Below are 20,644 nucleotides of genomic sequence, written 5' to 3' on the forward strand. Positions count from 1 at the left end.
CAAGTCTCAGTTTTGAGCATTCTTGCTCAAAATTGCCTTCAAGATAATGTTTGACTCTTTGTCCATTAACAATGAACTTTTTGTTAGAGTCATTATCCTGAAGCTCTATGTATCCATATGGTGACACGTTTGTAATGACATATGGACCTCTCCACCGGGATTTTAATTCCCCAGGGAATAATTTGAGCCTAGAATTGAATAGCGGAACTTTTTGCCCCGGATCAAAGACTCTGGATGACAATTTCTTATCATGCCATCTTTTCGCTTTCTCTTTGTAAATCTTTGCATTTTCGAAAGCATTGAGTCTAATTTCCTCTAGCTCTGATTCGAGACTCTCAGCCATATTGACCTCTCTTACCAGAGAGTCAATTATATCAACATTCATGCAGTCATTTGGGGTGTCTGGATGTTGCATGGCTTTAACAACATTCAGCTTGAACTCTTCCTCATTGACTCTCAAGGTTACTTCCCCTTTTTGGATATCAATGAGGGTTCGGCCAGTTGCTAGGAAAGGTCTTCCTAGAATGAGAGTTGCATTCTTGTGCTCCTCCATTTCCAGCACCACAAAGTCAGTAGGAAAGGCAAATGGCCCAACCTTGACTATCATGTCCTCAATCACGCCTGATGGGTATTTAATGGAGCCCTCAGCAAGTTGAAGACATATCCTGGTTGGTTTGATTTCTTCAGTTAAACCAAGCTTTCTAATAGTAGATGCAGGCATTAGGTTGATACTTGCTCCAAGATCACATAAAGCTTGCTTGGTGCAAGTGCCCTCTAATGTGCATGGTATCATAAAGCTCCCAGGATCTTTAAGCTTCTCAGGTAAGCTTTTCAGAATGACTGCACTGCATTCTTCAGTGAGGTAGACCTTTTCAGTTCCCTCCAATCCTTCTTATGACTTAAGATTTCTTTCATGAACTTAGCATAAGAGGGTATTTGCTCAAGTGCTTCTGCAAACGGAATCTTTATTTCAAGAGTCCTGAGATAGTCTGCAAAGCGGGCAAATTGCTTATCCTGTTCCGCTTGGCGGAGTTTTGAGGATAAGGCATTTTGGCTTTGTATTCCTCAACCTTAGTTGCTGCAGGTTTATTACCTACAGAAGTGGGTTGGGAAGCCTTTTTAGAAGGATTGTTATCAGCACTTGTATGTGACTGATCACCCACTGGCGTTTGAATACCAGAGGTGGAAGCTGGGGTGGCGTTAAACGCCACCTCCTTGCTTGTTATTGGCGTTTGAACGCCAGCTTTGTCCCTTTCTGGGCTCGGACTGTCTTCAGGAGGATTTTGGGTATCCACTTGTTCATTTCTTGGTTTCCTGCTTCTTTGAAGTGAGGTATTTAATATTTCCCACTTCTTAATTGAACTGCTTGACATTCTTCTGTTATTTGTCTTGACAGTTGTTTTTCTGTCTGCTTTAATTGTACTTCCATGTTCCTGTTAGCCATTCTTGTTTCCTGTAATATTTTCTTGAATTCGGCTAGCTGTTGAGTTAGAAAGTCCAATTGCTGATTGAATTCATTAGCCTGATCCACTGGACTGAGTTCTGCAGTTACTGTTTTAGCTTCTTCTTTCATGAAAGATTCATTGCTTAAGTACAGATGTTGATTTCTGGCAACTGTATCAATAAGCTCTTGAGCCTCTTCAATTGTTTTTCTCATATGTATAGATCCACCAGCTGAGTGGTCTAGAGAAATCTGAGCTTTTTCTGTAAGCCCATAGTAGAAGATGTCTAATTGCACCCATTCCGAAAACATTTCAGAAGGGCATTTTCTTAGCAACTCTCTGTATCTCTCCCATGCATCATAAAGAGATTCATTATCTCCTTGTTTGAAGCCTTGGATGCTTAGCCTTAGCTGTGTCATCCTTTTGGAGGGAAATAGTGATTCAGGAACTTTCTGACAGCTGTTTCCATGTTTTTATGCTGTTCTTAGGCTGGTTATTTAACCACCTCTTAGCTTGATCTTTTACAGCAAATGGAAACAGTAATAGTCTGTAGACATCCTGATCTATTTCCTTATCATGTACTGTATCAGCAATTTGCAGAAATTGTGCCAGAAACTCTGTAGGTTCTTCATGTGGAAGACCAGAATACTGGCAGTTTTGCTGCACCATGATAATGAGCTGAGGATTCAGCTCAAAGCTACTAACTCCAATGGAGGGTATACAAATACTGCTCCCATATGAAGCAGTAGTGGGGTTAGCATATGACCCCAGGGTCCTCTTGTCTTGTCCATTCATACTTACTTTAGAATTGGAATACAAGAGATAATTTATATGTTGATTTAGAAAAATGGAATAAGTAAAACAAAATATATAAAAAGAAAATATGATAATAAAATTATTTTTTTTTTTTTTTTTTTTTGAAAACTTTTCGAAAAAAATTGAAATTAAAATCTGAAACTTATATAAAAATTTCGAAAAAGTGGTTCAAAATTAGTTAGAAAATATAAAATTTTTGAATTTTGAATTTTATGATGAAAGAGAAAAACACACAAAAGACACAAGACTTAAAATTTTTAGATCTAGTACTCCTTATTTTCGAAAATTTTTGGAGGGAAAACACCAAGGAACACCAGACTTAAAAATTTTAAGATCAAGACACAAGAAAAACTCAAGAACACTTTGAAGATTCACAAGAACACCAAGAACAAAAGAAAGAACACCAAACTTAAAATTTTTAGAAAATCAAGACAAGTTTTCGAAAATTATATTAAAATTAACAAGAAAACACCAAACTTAAAGTTTGGCACAGATTAAACCAAGAAAAATTATTTTGAAAAAGATTTTCAAAAGAACTGGTGCCCAATTGCCAAGAACATAAGCCAACACTATAACCAACTGAATTAAAAATGTAATGTATTTTAAAGATGTATTATTTTATGGATAAACTAAATTTTGAAAACTAATGTTTTGAAAAAGCACAAGAAAAACAAGAAAAGACACAGAACAAGAAAAACTCAAGATCAAACAAGAAAATAAGCAAGAACAACTTGAAGATCAATGAAGAACAAAGAACACAAGTCGAAAATTTTAAAAGAAAATATGAGATATGCAATTGACACCAAACTTAGAACAAGACACTAAACTCACGAAAATTTAACAATTAATTAAGAAAAATAATATTTTTGAAAAGAAATTTTTTTTTTTTTTTTTGAAAATAAACTATCCTATCAAGATTTAATGACTCTATAACAATAAAAAATAAAAATAAAAATAAATTATTCCTAATCTAAGAAATAAAATAAGCCTTCAATTGTCCAAACTCAATAATCCCCGGCAACGGCGCCAAAAACTTGGTGGACGAAATTGTGATCACATCAATATAGCATTAATGTATTTATTGTAGAATTGTGGAACTTAGGATTTTTTGGTACGAGTGGGCACAATTCCGTTCAACTAACCAGCAAGTGTACTGGGTCGTCCAAGTAATACCTTACGTGAGTAAGGGTCGAATCCACAGAGATTATTGGTTTGAAGCAATCAATGTTATTTTATTAATCTTAGTTAGGATGTCAACAAGGATTATTTGGATTAAAAGTGAAATTACTAGATTTCATTATAAAAATAAAAGAGGGAACAATGTTACTTTGAATTGCAGTACTGGGGAATATGTTGGAGTTTTGGAGATGCTTTGTCCTTTGAATTTCTACTTTTCCTTGAGATCCTCTTCTCACACGCAAGGTCTATCCATGGCAAGCTCTATGTAGGGTGTCACCGTTGTCAATGGCTACTTCCCATCCTCGCAGTGAAAGCTATGCACGCACTCTGTCACAGTACGGCCAATCACCGGTTGGTTCCCGCTCCTACTGGAATAGAATCCCTCTTTTGCGTCTGTCACTAACGCCCAGCAGGTTAAAGTTTGAAGCACGTCACAGTCATTCAATCCCGGAATCCTACTCGGAATACCACAGACAAGGTTTAGACTTTCCGGATTCTCATGAATGCCGCCATCAATCCGGCCTATACCACGAAGATTCTGTTGGGGAATCTAAGAGATATTCATTCAGTCTGATGTAGAACGGAGGTGGTTGTCAGGCACACGTTCATGGGTTGAGGAAGGTGATGAGTGTCACGGATCATCACCTTCTCCACAGTTAGGCGCGAATAAACATCTTAGATAAGAACAAGCGTGTTTGAATGGAAAACAAAGGAATTGTATTAAATCATCGAGACGCTGCAGAGCTCCTCACCCCCAACAATGGAGTTTAGAGACTCATGCCGTCACAAAGTATGTAATTCAGATCTGAAAATAGCATGAGGTACAAGATAAGTCTGTAAAAGTTGTTTAAATAGTAAACTAGTAACCTAGGTTTACAGAATATGAGTAAACTAAGATAATTGGTGCAGAAATCCACTTCTGGGGCCCACTTGATGTGTGCTGGGGCTGAGACTAAAGCTTTCCACGTGTAAAGGCCTTTCTTGGCGTCAAACTCCAGGTTTTGACATGTTTTGGGCGTTCAACTCCGGATCATGACGTTTTTCTGGCGTTTAACTCCAGACAGCAGCATGTACTTGGCGTTCAACGCCAAGTTACGTCGTCTATCCTTGCGCAAAGTATGGACTATTATATATTGCTGGAAAGCCCTGGATGTCTACTTTCCAACGCCGTTGAGAGCGCGCCAATTGGACTCCTGTAGCTCCAGAAAATCCATTTCGAGTGCAGGGAGGTCAGGATCCAACAGCATCAGCAGTCCTTTTTCAGCCTAAGTCAGATTTTTGCTCAACTCCCTCAATTTCAGCCAGAAAATACCTGAAATCACAGAAAAATACACACACTCATAGTAAAGTCCAGAAATATGATTTTTGCCTAAAAACTAATATTATTTACTAAAAACTAACTGAAACATGCTAAAATCTACATGAAATTACCCCCAAAAAGCGTACAAAATATCCGCTCATCACAACACCAAACTTAAACTGTTGCTTGTCCTCAAGCAACTAGATGAATAAAATAGGTTCTAACAGAAATTAAGAAGTAATATATATTTTAGAGTTTTAAATGAAGCTCAGATTCTTATTAGATGAGCGGGGCTTGTAGCTTTTTGTCTCTGAACAGTTTTGGCATCTCCCTGTATCTTTAGAATTTCAGAATAATTGGCATCCTTAGGAACTCAGAATTCAGATAGTATTATTGACTCTCCTAGTGTAGTATGTTGATTCTTGAACACAGCTATTTATGAGTCTTGGCCGTGGCCCTAAGCACTTTGTCTTCCAGTATTACCACCGGATACATAAATGCCACAGACACATAACTGGGTGAACCTTTTCAGATTGTGACTTAGCTTTGCTAAAGTCCCCAGTTAGTGGTGTCCAGAGCTCTTAAGCACACTCTTTTGCTTTGGATCACGACTTTAACCACTCAGTCTCAAGCTTGTAACTTGGACCTGCATGCCACAAGCACATGGTTAGGGACAGCTTGGTTTAGCCGCTTAGGCCTGGATTTTATTTCCTTGGGCCCTCCTCTCCATTGATGCTCAAAGCCTTGGATCCTTTTTACCCTTGCCTTTTGGTTTTAAGGGCTGCTTGGCTTTTATTCCTTTTGATTGTAAATTTTTTTTTTTTTTTTTGAACTGCTTTTTCTTGCTTCAAGAATCAATTTCATGATTTTTCAGATCATCAATAATATTTTTCGTGTTCCTCATCCTTTCAGGAGCCAATATTCATCCAATTCAAGATACAATTTATGCACTGTTCAAGCATTCATTCAGAGAACAGAAAGTATTGCCACCACATATAATTAATTATAGTCTTTATTACTAAGAACTCATAAATATAGATTACTTCTTTATTCTAAAAAATCTACTACTTTATTCATGCCTAATGATGATGAGAAAAATAAATTATAGCTTAATTGAAAATAAAATCAAAATAGATAAACTAATTACTACTAAATATCTCCTAAGGTGAATTTAAAAAAAATGCTATCACTAAGTTAAAGCAGGAAAATTAAAGGGAAAGAAAATTGGAACTTAGCAACCTGTTGTTTTGAAGAGTAGGTGCTCCTTTAAAATATGTGGTGCTTTTTCATGGATTAATCCTTTGGCGCTTTAGCTCCCTTAGATTCACATCCTTGCTCTTCCTGTTCTCTCAGGTGCCATGATCTTAATGAGTTTTAGCTCAGTGATCATGGCAAATCACACCAAACTTAGAGGTTTGCTTGTCCTCAAGCAAAAGAAAGGAAAGGAGAGGAGTAGAAGGAGAGGTATTTTAAAAAAAAAATAAGATGAGTTGAAAAAGATATGAGAAGAAATTAAAAATATTTGAAAAAAAAAATTGGATTAGAAAAAGATATAATTTTAAAAAAAGAAAAGATATGAATCAAAATTTAAAAGATAGAATTGAATTTTAATTTTGAAAAGGATTTTTAAAAGGAGTTAAAGATGTGTTGGAAACAAATTTGAGAAGATGATGGATTGAATTGGAAAGCCATTTGTTTTTTTTGGTTTAAGATAAATCTAAAAAAAATTTGCAATCATTGGATTTTAGAAATTAGGATAAACTTTTTGGGATTGAAAGTGATAATTTAAAATATGTTTATGCAAGAAATCATGAATTGAAACATAAAAATTTTGAAAAATTGCAAAGAAAAACGAAATTGTACCTCCTCCCACCATCCTGGCGTTAAACGCCCACATGGTGCATGGTTTGGGCGTTTAACGCCCACATGTTGCTTCTCCTGGGCGTTCAACGCCCATGTGATGCTTCTTCCTGGCGTTGAACGCCAGGAGGTCCTTCTTTACTGGGCGTTTTTCTAAACGCCCAGAATGCTAGCAGATTGGCGTTAAACGCCCAGAAGGTGCATCTTTCTGGCGTTTAACACCCAGAAGATGCTTCTTCTTGGCGTTTAACGCCCAGAAGGCTACCCTTAGTGGCGTTGAACGCCCAGTGGGTGCTTCTTTTGGGTGTTTAACGCCCAAAGTATTTCTTACTGGCTTTTTCATGCCAGTAAGCTTCCAAATTTCCCTGTAACTCTGTGACTTCAACCAATTGCTATTTCACCTTTTGAAGATACTTGGACTCAAACCTGTAAAGAAAAATCAATACGAATAAAATTAAATTTTGTGATTGGCTGGGTTGCCTCCCAGCAAGCGCTTCTTTAATGTCTTTTAGCTGGACTGAGTTTTAATCAAGTCTCAGTTTTGAGCATTCTTGCTCAAAATTGCCTTCAAGATAATGTTTGACTCTTTGTCCATTAACAATGAACTTTTTGTTAGAGTCATTATCCTGAAGCTCTATGTATCCATATGGTGACACGTTTGTAATGACATATGGACCTCTCCACCGGGATTTTAATTCCCCAGGGAATAATTTGAGCCTAGAATTGAATAGCGGAACTTTTTGCCCCGGATCAAAGACTCTGGATGACAATTTCTTATCATGCCATCTTTTCGCTTTCTCTTTGTAAATCTTTGCATTTTCGAAAGCATTGAGTCTAATTTCCTCTAGCTCTGATTCGAGACTCTCAGCCATATTGACCTCTCTTACCAGAGAGTCAATTATATCAACATTCATGCAGTCATTTGGGGTGTCTGGATGTTGCATGGCTTTAACAACATTCAGCTTGAACTCTTCCTCATTGACTCTCAAGGTTACTTCCCCTTTTTGGATATCAATGAGGGTTCGGCCAGTTGCTAGGAAAGGTCTTCCTAGAATGAGAGTTGCATTCTTGTGCTCCTCCATTTCCAGCACCACAAAGTCAGTAGGAAAGGCAAATGGCCCAACCTTGACTATCATGTCCTCAATCACGCCTGATGGGTATTTAATGGAGCCATCAGCAAGTTGAAGACATATCCTGGTTGGTTTGATTTCTTCAGTTAAACCAAGCTTTCTAATAGTAGATGCAGGCATTAGGTTGATACTTGCTCCAAGATCACATAAAGCTTGCTTGGTGCAAGTGCCCTCTAATGTGCATGGTATCATAAAGCTCCCAGGATCTTTAAGCTTCTCAGGTAAGCTTTTCAGAATGACTGCACTGCATTCTTCAGTGAGGTAGACCTTTTCAGTTTCCCTCCAATCCTTCTTATGACTTAAGATTTCTTTCATGAACTTAGCATAAGAGGGTATTTGCTCAAGTGCTTCTGCAAACGGAATCTTATTTCAAGAGTCCTGAGATAGTCTGCAAAGCGGGCAAATTGCTTATCCTGTTCCGCTTGGCGGAGTTTTTGAGGATAAGGCATTTTGGCTTTGTATTCCTCAACCTTAGTTGCTGCAGGTTTATTACCTACAGAAGTGGGTTGGGAAGCCTTTTTAGAAGGATTGTTATCAGCACTTGTATGTGACTGATCACCCACTGGCGTTTGAATACCAGAGGTGGAAGCTGGGGTGGCGTTAAACGCCACCTCCTTGCTTGTTATTGGCGTTTGAACGCCAGCTTTGTCCCTTTCTGGGCTCGGACTGTCTTCAGGAGGATTTTGGGTATCCACTTGTTCATTTCTTGGTTTCCTGCTTCTTTGAAGTGAGGTATTTAATATTTTCCCACTTCTTAATTGAACTGCTTGACATTCTTCTGTTATTTGTCTTGACAGTTGTTTTTCTGTCTGCTTTAATTGTACTTCCATGTTCCTGTTAGCCATTCTTGTTTCCTGTAATATTTTCTTGAATTCGGCTAGCTGTTGAGTTAGAAAGTCCAATTGCTGATTGAATTCATTAGCCTGATCCACTGGACTGAGTTCTGCAGTTACTGTTTTAGCTTCTTCTTTCATGACAGATTCATTGCTTAAGTACAGATGTTGATTTCTGGCAACTGTATCAATAAGCTCTTGAGCCTCTTCAATTGTTTTTCTCATATGTATAGATCCACCAGCTGAGTGGTCTAGAGAAATCTGAGCTTTTTCTGTAAGCCCATAGTAGAAGATGTCTAATTGCACCCATTCCGAAAACATTTCAGAGGGGCATTTTCTTAGCAACTCTCTGTATCTCTCCCATGCATCATAAAGAGATTCATTATCTCCTTGTTTGAAGCCTTGGATGCTTAGCCTTAGCCGTGTCATCCTTTTTGGAGGGAAATAGTGATTCAGGAACTTTTCTGACAGCTGTTTCCATGTTTTTATGCTGTTCTTAGGCTGGTTATTTAACCACCTCTTAGCTTGATCTTTTACAGCAAATGGAAACAGTAATAGTCTGTAGACATCCTGATCTATTTCCTTATCATGTACTGTATCAGCAATTTGTAGAAATTGTGCCAGAAACTCTGTAGGTTCTTCATGTGGAAGACCAGAATACTGGCAGTTTTGCTGCACCATGATAATGAGCTGAGGATTCAGCTCAAAGCTACTAACTCCAATGGAGGGTATACAAATACTGCTCCCATATGAAGCAGTAGTGGGGTTAGCATATGACCCCAGGGTCCTCTTGTCTTGTCCATTCATACTTACTTTAGAATTGGAATACAAGAGATAATTTATATGTTGATTTAGAAAAATGGAATAAGTAAAACAAAATATATAAAAAGAAAATATGATAATAATTTTTTTTTTTTTTTTTTTTTTTTTGAAAACTTTTCGAAAAAAATTGAAATTAAAATCTGAAACTTATATAAAAATTTCGAAAAAGTGGTTCAAAATTAGTTAGAAAATATAAAATTTTTGAATTTTGAATTTTATGATGAAAGAGAAAAACACACAAAAGACACAAGACTTAAAATTTTTAGATCTAGTACTCCTTATTTTCGAAAATTTTTGGAGGGAAAACACCAAGGAACACCAAACTTAAAAATTTTAAGATCAAGACACAAGAAAAACTCAAGAACACTTTGAAGATTCACAAGAACACCAAGAACAAAAGAAAGAACACCAAACTTAAAATTTTTAGAAAATCAAGACAAGTTTTCGAAAATTATATTAAAATTAACAAGAAAACACCAAACTTAAAGTTTGGCACAGATTAAACCAAGAAAAATTATTTTTGAAAAAGATTTTCAAAAGAACTGGTGCCCAATTGCCAAGAACATAAGCTCTTCTAATCATATCTTTTAAAATCATATCTTTTATCTTATCTCTTTCTTATTTTTCGAAAAATAACCCACCCCCCCTCCCTATATCTTGTGTTCGGCGCCCTCCTCATCATCCAAACTGCTCTCCTCCTATCCCTCTTCTTTCTTCTCTTTTTGCTTGAGGACAAGCAAAGCTCTAAGTTTGGTGTGGATATCCGTGATCATCAAATTCATGGCCCCAAGAGGAAAACAACCCACCCAAAAGGGCAAGAAAGAAAGCGCTCCAAAGCCACTTTGGAATCAAGGGAAGTTCTTATCTAAAGAACATTCAGATCATTATTATAAAATAATGAGTCACAGATCAGTGATCCCGGAAGTCAGATTTGATTTGAAAGAAGATGAATATCCGGAGATCCAAGAGCAAATCAGAAACAGGCATTGGGAAATTCTGGCCAATCCTGAAACAAAAGTGGGAAGAAACATGGTTCAAGAGTTCTATGCTAATCTATGGCAGACAGAAAGGCAAAGAATCGTTGGAGCTGCTATCTTTGATCATAAAACTGTGGTCAGAGGAAAGATCATTCATACCAATCCTGACAGGATCAGGGAGATATTCAAGATTCCTCAACTAAAAGACGACCCAGACTCCTTTAATAGGAGAATGATGAGGGTCAATAAAGGATTGGACAGGATCTTGGAAGATATATGCGTTCCTGGAGCCAAGTGGACTACCAGCACAACTGGCGACCCAGTTCAACTAAAAAGGGAGGATCTAAAACCAGTAGCCAGAGGCTGGCTGGATTTCGTAGGGCGTTCCATATTGCCCACCAGCAACCGTTCTGAAGTAACCATCAAAAGAGCTGTCATGATTCACTGCATCATGTTGGGAAAAGAGGTAGAAGTCCATCAACTGATCTCATGTGAGCTATACAAAGTAGCAAACAGGAACTCTAAAGACGCCAGATTGGCCTATCCAAGCTTAATTTCTATGCTCTGCAAAGATGCCGGAGTGAAGATGGGAATAACAGAGTACATCCCAGTTGAAAAGCCAATTACTGGAATATCAATGGTCAGACAGCAACAAGATGATTCAACCAGGAAGAGAGCACAAGAAGCTCTCCCAGAACTGCCTCAATTCGAATATTGGGAACATCTTGAAGCCTCTATTTCCAGATTGCAAGAAGCTATGGATCAAATAAAGGAAGAACAGAATAATCAAAGTAGCATGCTTTGCAAACTGCTCAAAGAACAGGAGGAGCAAGGGCGTGATCTAAGGGAGCTGAAGCGCCAAAAATTAATCCTTGAACAACACCCCAGAGATTAGAAGAACACGTCCTTCCTCAAAACAAAAGGTTGCTGAGTTCCAATTTTCCTGCTTTAATTTAGTGATAGCATTTTTTATTTGAAATTCACCTTAGGAGATATTTAGTAGTAATTAGTATGTCTATTTGATTTTATTTCCAATTAAGCTATAGTTTTTTTTCTCATCATCAGGCATGAATAAAGTAGTAGATTTTATTTTAGAATAAAGAAGTAATCTATATTTTTCGAGTTCCTAATAATAAAATTTATAATTAATTATATGTGGTGGCAATACTTTTGTTCTCTGAATGAATGCTTGAACAGTGCATAAATTGTATTTTGAATTTGATGAATATTGGCTCCTGAAAGGATGAGGAACACGAAAAATATTATTGATGATCTGAAAAATCATGAAATTGATTCTTGAAGCAAGAAAAAGCAGTTCAAAAAAAAAAAAAAAAAAAAAAAATTTACAATCAAAAGGAATAAAAGCCAAGCAGCCCTTAAAACCAAAAGGCAAGGGTAAAAAGGATCCAAGGCTTTGAGCATCAATGGAGAGGAGGGCCCAAGGAAATAAAATCCAGGCCTAAGCGGCTAAACCAAGCTGTCCCTAACCATGTGCTTGTGGCATGCAGGTCCAAGTTACAAGCTTGAGACTGAGTGGTTAAAGTCGTGATCCAAAGCAAAAGAGTGTGCTTAAGAGCTCTGGACACCACTAACTGGGGACTCTAGCAAAGCTGAGTCACAATCTGAAAAGGTTCACCCAGTTATGTGTCTGTGGCATTTATGTATCCGGTGGTAATACTGGAAGACAAAATGCTTAGGGCCACGGCCAAGACTCATAAATAGCTGTGTTCAAGAATCAACATACTACACTAGGAGAGTCAATAATACTATCTGAATTCTGAGTTCCTAAGGATGCCAATTATTCTGAAATTCTAAAGATACAGGGAGATGCCAAAACTGTTCAGAGACAAAAAGCTACAAGCCCCGCTCATCTAATAAGAATCTGAGCTTCATTGAAAACTCTAAAATATATTACTTCTTAATTTCTGTTAGAGCCTATTTTATTCATCTAGTTGCTTGAGGACAAGCAACAGTTTAAGTTTGGTGTTGTGATGAGCGGATATTTTGTACGCTTTTTGGGGGTAATTTCATGTAGATTTTAGCATGTTTCAGTTAGTTTTTAGTAAAATAATATTAGTTTTAGGCAAAAATCATATTTCTGGACTTTACTATGAGTGTGTGTATTTTTCTGTGATTTCAGGTATTTTCTGGCTGAAATTGAGGGAGCTGAGCAAAAATCTGACTTAGGCTGAAAAAGGACTGCTGATGCTGTTGGATCCTGACCTCCCTGCACTCGAAATGGGTTTTCTGGAGCTACAGGAGTCCAATTGGCGCGCTCTCAACGGCGTTGGAAAGTAGACATCCAGGGCTTTCCAGCAATATATAATAGTCCATACTTTGCGCGAAGATAGACGACGTAACTTGGCGTTGAACGCCAAGTACATGCTGCTGTCTGGAGTTAAACGCCAGAGAAACGTCATGATCCGGAGTTGAACGCCCAAAACACGTCAAAACCTGGAGTTTGACGCCAAGAAAGGCCTTTACACGTGGAAAGCTTTAGTCTCAGCCCCAGCACACACCAAGTGGGCCCCAGAAGTGGATTTCTGCACCAATTATCTTAGTTTACTCATTTTTCTGTAAACCTAGGTCACTAGTTTACTATTTAAACAACTTTTACAGACTTATCTTGTACCTCATGCTATTTTCAGATCTGAATTACATACTTTGTGACGGCATGAGTCTCTAAACTCCATTGTTGGGGGTGAGGAGCTCTGCAGCGTCTCGATGATTTAATACAATTCCTTTGTTTTCCATTCAAACACGCTTGTTCTTATCTAAGATGTTTATTCGCGCTTAACTGTGGAGAAGGTGATGATCCGTGACACTCATCACCTTCCTCAATCCATGAACGTGTGCCTGACAACCACCTCCGTTCTACATCAGATTGAATGAATGTCTCTTAGCTTCCCTAATCAGAATCTTCGTGGTATAAGCTGGATTGATGGCGGCATTCATGAGAATCCGGAAAGTCTAAACCTTGTCTGTGGTATTCCGAGTAGGATTCCGGGATTGAATGACTGTGACGTGCTTCAGACTTTAACCTGCTGGGCGTTAGTGACAGACGCAAAAGAGGGATTCTATTCCAGTAGGAGCGGGAACCAACCGGTGATTGGCCGTACTGTGACAGAGTGCGTGCATAGCTTTCACTGCGAGGATGGGAAGTAGCCATTGACAACGGTGACACCCTACATAGAGCTTGCCATGGAAGGAACCTGCGTGTGAGAAGAGGATTTCAAGGAAGAGTTGAAGTCAGAGGACAAAGCATCTCCAAAACTCCAACATATTCCCCATTACTGCACAACAAGTAACGCTTTTATTCTCTATTATTAAAGTAATAACTATTTATTCTACGCTCTAATTGGCAACAAAAATACGAGGCTAAAGAATCCTATTGGTATCCTGACTAAGCCAAATAAAATAAATATTGATTGCTTCAAACCAATAATCTCTGTGGATTCGACCCTTACTCACGTAAGGTATTACTTGGACGACCCAGTACACTTGCTGGTTAGTTGAACGGAGTTGTGAATTCAACCAGTGCCATAATAAGGATTTTGAATGAACAAGAGACACAATAGTTTTTGTGTACATACTAAAGCCAAAAACTTGGTGGACGAAATTGTGATTTCTATCTTTTGAGCTTTAGTATGTACACAAAAACTATTGTGTCTCTTGTTCATTCAAAATCCTTATTATGGCACTGGTTGAATTCACAACTCCGTTCAACTAACCAGCAAGTGTACTGGGTCGTCCAAGTAATACCTTACGTGAGTAAGGGTCGAATCCACAGAGATTATTGGTTTGAAGCAATCAATATTTATTTTATTTGGCTTAGTCAGGATACCAATAGGATTCTTTAGCCTCGTATTTTTGTTGCCAATTAGAGCGTAGAATAAATAGTTATTACTTTAATAATAGAGAATAAAAGCGTTACTTGTTGTGCAGTAATGGGGAATATGTTGGAGTTTTGGAGATGCTTTGTCCTCTGACTTCAACTCTTCCTTGAAATCCTCTTCTCACACGCAGGTTCCTTCCATGGCAAGCTCTATGTAGGGTGTCACCGTTGTCAATGGCTACTTCCCATCCTCGCAGTGAAAGCTATGCACGCACTCTGTCACAGTACGGCCAATCACCGGTTGGTTCCCGCTCCTACTGGAATAGAATCCCTCTTTTGCGTCTGTCACTAACGCCCAGCAGGTTAAAGTCTGAAGCACGTCACAGTCATTCAATCCCGGAATCCTACTCGGAATACCACAGACAAGGTTTAGACTTTCCGGATTCTCATGAATGCCGCCATCAATCCAGCTTATACCACGAAGATTCTGATTAGGGAAGCTAAGAGACATTCATTCAATCTGATGTAGAACGGAGGTGGTTGTCAGGCACACGTTCATGGATTGAGGAAGGTGATGAGTGTCACGGATCATCACCTTCTCCACAGTTAAGCGCGAATAAACATCTTAGATAAGAACAAGCGTGTTTGAATGGAAAACAAAGGAATTGTATTAAATCATCGAGACGCTGCAGAGCTCCTCACCCCCAACAATGGAGTTTAGAGACTCATGCCGTCACAAAGTATGTAATTCAGATCTGAAAATAGCATGAGGTACAAGATATGTCTGTAAAAGTTGTTTAAATAGTAAACTAGTAACCTAGGTTTACAGAAAATGGATAAACTAAGATAATTGGTGTAGAAATCCACTTCTGGGGCCCACTTGGTGTGTGCTGGGGCTGAGACTAATGCTTTCCACGTGTGGAGGCCTTTCTTGGCGTCAAACTCCAGGTTTTGACGTGTTTTGGGCGTTCAACTCCGGATCATGACGTTTTTCTGGCGTTTAACTCCAGACAGCAGCGTGTACTTGGCGTTCAACGCCAAGTTACGTCGTCAATCTTCGCGCAAAGTATGGACTATTATATATTGCTGGAAAGCCCTGGATGTCTACTTTCCAACGCCGTTGAGAGCGCGCCAATTGGACTCCTGTAGCTCCAGAAAATCCATTTCGAGTGCAGGGAGGTCAGGATCCAACAGCATCAGCAGTCCTTTTTCAGCCTAAGTCAGATTTTTGCTCAACTCCCTCAATTTCAGCCAGAAAATACCTGAAATCACAGAAAAATACACACACTCATAGTAAAGTCCAGAAATATGATTTTTGCCTAAAAAACTAATATTATTTTACTAAAAACTAACTGAAACATGCTAAAATCTACATGAAATTACCCCCAAAAAGCGTACAAAATATCCGCTCATCACAACACCAAACTTAAACTGTTGCTTGTCCTCAAGCAACTAGATGAATAAAATAGGTTCTAACAGAAATTAAGAAGTAATCATATTTTAGAGTTTTCAATGAAGCTCAGATTCTTATTAGATGAGCGGGGCTTGTAGCTTTTTGTCTCTGAACAGTTTTGGCATCTCCCTGTATCTTTAGAATTTCAGAATAATTGGCATCCTTAGGAACTCAGAATTCAGATAGTATTATTGACTCTCCTAGTGTAGTATGTTGATTCTTGAACACAGCTATTTATGAGTCTTGGCCGTGGCCCTAAGCATTTTGTCTTCCAGTATTACCACCGGATACATAAATGCCACAGACACATAACTGGGTGAACCTTTTCAGATTGTGACTCAGCTTTGCTAGAGTCCCCAGTTAGTGGTGTCCAGAGCTCTTAAGCACACTCTTTTGCTTTGGATCACGACTTTAACCACTCAGTCTCAAGCTTGTAACTTGGACCTGCATGCCACAAGCACATGGTTAGGGACAGCTTGGTTTAGCCGCTTAGGCCTGGATTTTATTTCCTTGGGCCCTCCTCTCCATTGATGCTCAAAGCCTTGGATCCTTTTTACCCTTGCCTTTTGGTTTTAAGGGCTGCTTGGCTTTTATTCCTTTTGATTGTAAATTTTTTTTTTTTTTTTTTTTTTTGAACTGCTTTTTCTTGCTTCAAGAATCAATTTCATGATTTTTCAGATCATCAATAATATTTTTCGTGTTCCTCATCCTTTCAGGAGCCAATATTCATCAAATTCAAAATACAATTTATGCACTGTTCAAGCATTCATTCAGAGAACAAAAGTATTGCCACCACATATAATTAATTATAAATTTTATTATTAGGAACTCGAAAAATATAGATTACTTCTTTATTCTAAAATAAAATCTACTACTTTATTCATGCCTGATGATGATGAGAAAAATAAACTATAGCTTAATTGGAAATAAAATCAAAATAGACATACTAATTACTACTAAATATCTCCTAAGGTGAATTTCAAATAAAAAATGCTATCACTAAATTAAAGCAGGAAAATTGGAACTCAGCAACCTTTTGTTTTGAGGAAGGACGTGTTCTTCTAATCTCTGGGGTGTTGTTCAAGGATTAATTTTTGGCGCTTCAGCTCCCTTAGATCACGCCCTTGCTCCTCCTGTTCTTTGAGCAGTTTGCAAAGCATGCTACTTTGATTATTCTGTTCTTCCTTTATTTGATCCATAGCTTCTTGCAATCTGGAAATAGAGGCTTCAAGATGTTCCCAATATTCGAATTGAGGCAGTTCTGGGAGAGCTTCTTGTGCTCTCTTCCTGGTTGAATCATCTTGTTGCTGTCTGACCATTGATATTCCAGTAATTGGCTTTTCAACTGGGATGTACTCTGTTATTCCCATCTTCACTCCGGCATCTTTGCAGAGCATAGAAATTAAGCTTGGATAGGCCAATCTGGCGTCTTTAGAGTTCCTGTTTGCTACTTTGTATAGCTCACATGAGATCAGTTGATGGACTTCTACCTCTTTTCCCAACATGATGCAGTGAATCATGACAGCTCTTTTGATGGTTACTTCAGAACGGTTGCTGGTGGGCAATATGGAACGCCCTACGAAATCCAGCCAGCCTCTGGCTACTGGTTTTAGATCCTCCCTTTTTAGTTGAACTGGGTCGCCAGTTGTGCTGGTAGTCCACTTGGCTCCAGGAACGCATATATCTTCCAAGATCCTGTCCAATCCTTTATTGACCCTCATCATTCTCCTATTAAAGGAGTCTGGGTCGTCTTTTAGTTGAGGAATCTTGAATATCTCCCTGATCCTGTCAGGATTGGTATGAATGATCTTTCCTCTGACCACAGTTTTATGATCAAAGATAGCAGCTCCAACGATTCTTTGCCTTTCTGTCTGCCATAGATTAGCATAGAACTCTTGAACCATGTTTCTTCCCACTTTTGTTTCAGGATTGGCCAGAATTTCCCAATGCCTGTTTCTGATTTGCTCTTGGATCTCCGGATATTCATCTTCTTTCAAATCAAATCTGACTTCCGGGATCACTGATCTGTGACTCATTATTTTATAATAATGATCTGAATGTTCTTTAGATAAGAACTTCCCTTGATTCCAAAGTGGCTTTGGAGCGCTTTCTTTCTTGCCCTTTTGGGTGGGTTGTTTTCCTCTTGGGGCCATGAATTTGATGATCACGGATATCCACACCAAACTTAGAGCTTTGCTTGTCCTCAAGCAAAAAGAGAAGAAAGAAGAGGGATAGGAGGAGAGCAGTTTGGATGATGAGGAGGGCGCCGAACACAAGATATAGGGAGGGGGGGTGGGTTATTTTTCGAAAAATAAGAAAGAGATAAGATAAAAGATATGATTTTAAAAGATATGATTAGAAAAAGATATAATTTTTAAAAGAGAAAGATATGAATAAGAATTTAAAAGACAAATCTGAAAAATTTAATTTTGAAAAAGATATATTTTTTTTTTTTAAAAAGATAATTGAGTTTTGAAAACAAATTTTTAAAAGAGTTTGATTGGATTGAAAATTAATTTGTCCTTTATGGATTAAGATACCTTTGATATTTTGAAAAAGGGATATTAGAAATTAGGATTTTTAGAACTCTAATTTGGGATGAGAGATGATAATTTGAAATATGTTGATGCAAGAAATCATGAGTTGAAACATAAAAATTTGGAAAAAATATAAAGAAAAACGAAATTGTACCTCCTCCCACCATCCTGGCGTTAAACGCCCACATGGTGCATGGTTTGGGCGTTTAACGCCCATGTGATGCTTCTCCTGGGCGTTCAACGCCCATGTGATGCTTCTTTCTGGCGTTGAACGCCAGGAAGTCCTTCTTTACTGGGCGTTTTTCTAAACGCCCAGAATGCTAGCAGATTGGCGTTAAACGCCCAGAAGGTGCATCTTTCTGGCGTTTAACGCCCAGAAGATGCTCCTTTCTGGCGTTTAACGCCCAGAAGGCTACCCTTACTGGCGTTAAACGCCCAGTGGGTGCTTCTTTTGGGCGTTTAACGCCCAAAGTGTTTCTTACTGGCTTTTTCATGCCAGTGAACTTCCAAATTTCTCTGTAACTCTTGGGACTTCAGTTAATTTGTTATTTCACCTTTGAAGATACTTATACCTAAACCTGTAAAGAAAGAAAATTTATTTAATTAGTAATTAAACTTTGTATATGGCTGGGTTGCCTCCCAGCAAGCGCTTCTTTAATGTCATTAGCTGGACTATCACTGATTCTTCAATTAAGTCTCAGTCTTGAGCATTCTTGCTCAAAATTGCCTTCAAGATAATGTTTAACTCTTTGTCCATTGACAATGAACTTTTTGTTAGAGTCATTATCTTGAAGCTCTATGTAGCCATATGGTGATACACTTGTAATTACATATGGACCTCTCCACCGGGATTTAATTTCCCGGGGAATAATTTGAGCCTAGAGTTAAATAGCAGAACTTTCTGCCCTGGTTTAAAGACTCTGGATGACAATTTCTTATCATGCCATTTTTTTGCTTTTTCCTTGTAAATTTTTGCATTTTCAAAAGCATTGAGTCTAAACTCTTCTAGCTCATTTAACTGGAGCAATCGTTTTTCTCCAGCTAATTTGGCATCAAGGTTCAGGAATCTGGTTGCCCAGTAGGCCTTGTGTTCCAGTTCCACTGGCAAGTGACACGCCTTTCCATACACAAGCTGGTATGGAGAGGTCCCTATAGGGGTCTTAAATGCTGTTCTGTATGCCCACAGAGCATCATCCAAGCTTCTTGCCCAATCCTTTCTGCGGTTAATTACAGTCCGTTCCAGGATTCTTTTAAGTTCTCTATTTGAGACTTCTGCCTGCCCATTAGTCTGTGGGTGATATGGAGTAGCCACCCTGTGGTTGACTCCATAACGGACTAGAGCAGAGTAGAGCTGCTTATTACAGAAATGAGTACCCCCATCACTGATTAACACTCTGGGGATACCAAATCTGCTGAAGATATGTTTCTGGAGGAATTTTAACACTGTTTTAGTGTCATTAGTGGGTGTTGCAATAGCCTCCACCCATTTGGATACATAATCCACTGCCACCAGAATATAGGTGTTTGAGTATGATGGTGGGAAAGGTCCCATGAAGTCAATACCCCATACATCAAACAACTCAATTTCCAAGATTCCTTGTTGAGGCATAGCATAACTGTGGGGCAGGTTGCCTGATCTCTGGCAACTATCACAGTTAAGCACAAATGCTCGGGAATCTTTATAGAGAGTAGGCCAGTAGAAGCCACTCTGGAGGACTCTTGTGGCTGTTCGTTCACTTCCAAAATGTCCTCCATACTGTGATCCATGGCAATGCCAAAGGATCTTCTGTGCTTCTTCTTTAGGCACACATCTACGGATTACTCCGTCTGCACATCTCTTAAAGAGATATGGTTCATCCCAGAGATAGTATTTTGCATCTGTGATTAATTTCTTTGATTGCACCTTACTGTACTCCTTGGGTATGAATCTCACTGCCTTGTAGTTTGCAATGTCTGCAAACCATGGCACTTCCTGGACGGCTAGTAATTGCTCATCCGGAAAGGTTTCAGAAATTTCAGTGAGAGGGAGGGACGCCCCTTCCAATGGTTCTATTCGGGACAGGTGATCTGCTACTTGATTTTCTGTCCCTTTTCTGTCTCTTATTTCTATATCAAACTCTTGCAGAAGCAGCACCCATCTGATGAGTCTGGGTTTTGAATCTTGCTTTGTGAGTAGATATTTAAGAGCAGCATGATCAGTGTACACAATCACTTTTGATCCTACTAAGTAGGATCTGAATTTGTCAATGGCGTAAACCACTGCAAGTAGCTCTTTTTCTGTGGTTGTGTAATTCTTCTGTGCATCATTTAGCACACGGCTGGCATAGTAAATGACATGCAGAAGCTTGTCATGCCTTTGCCCCAACACTGCACCAATGGCATGGTCACTGGCATCACACATTAGTTCAAATGGTAATGTCCAGTCTGGTGCAGAGATGATTGGTGCTGTGACCAATTTAG

Source organism: Arachis stenosperma, chromosome 4 (assembly GCF_014773155.1).
Source record: "Arachis stenosperma cultivar V10309 chromosome 4, arast.V10309.gnm1.PFL2, whole genome shotgun sequence".
Classification (NCBI taxonomy): domain Eukaryota; kingdom Viridiplantae; phylum Streptophyta; class Magnoliopsida; order Fabales; family Fabaceae; genus Arachis; species Arachis stenosperma.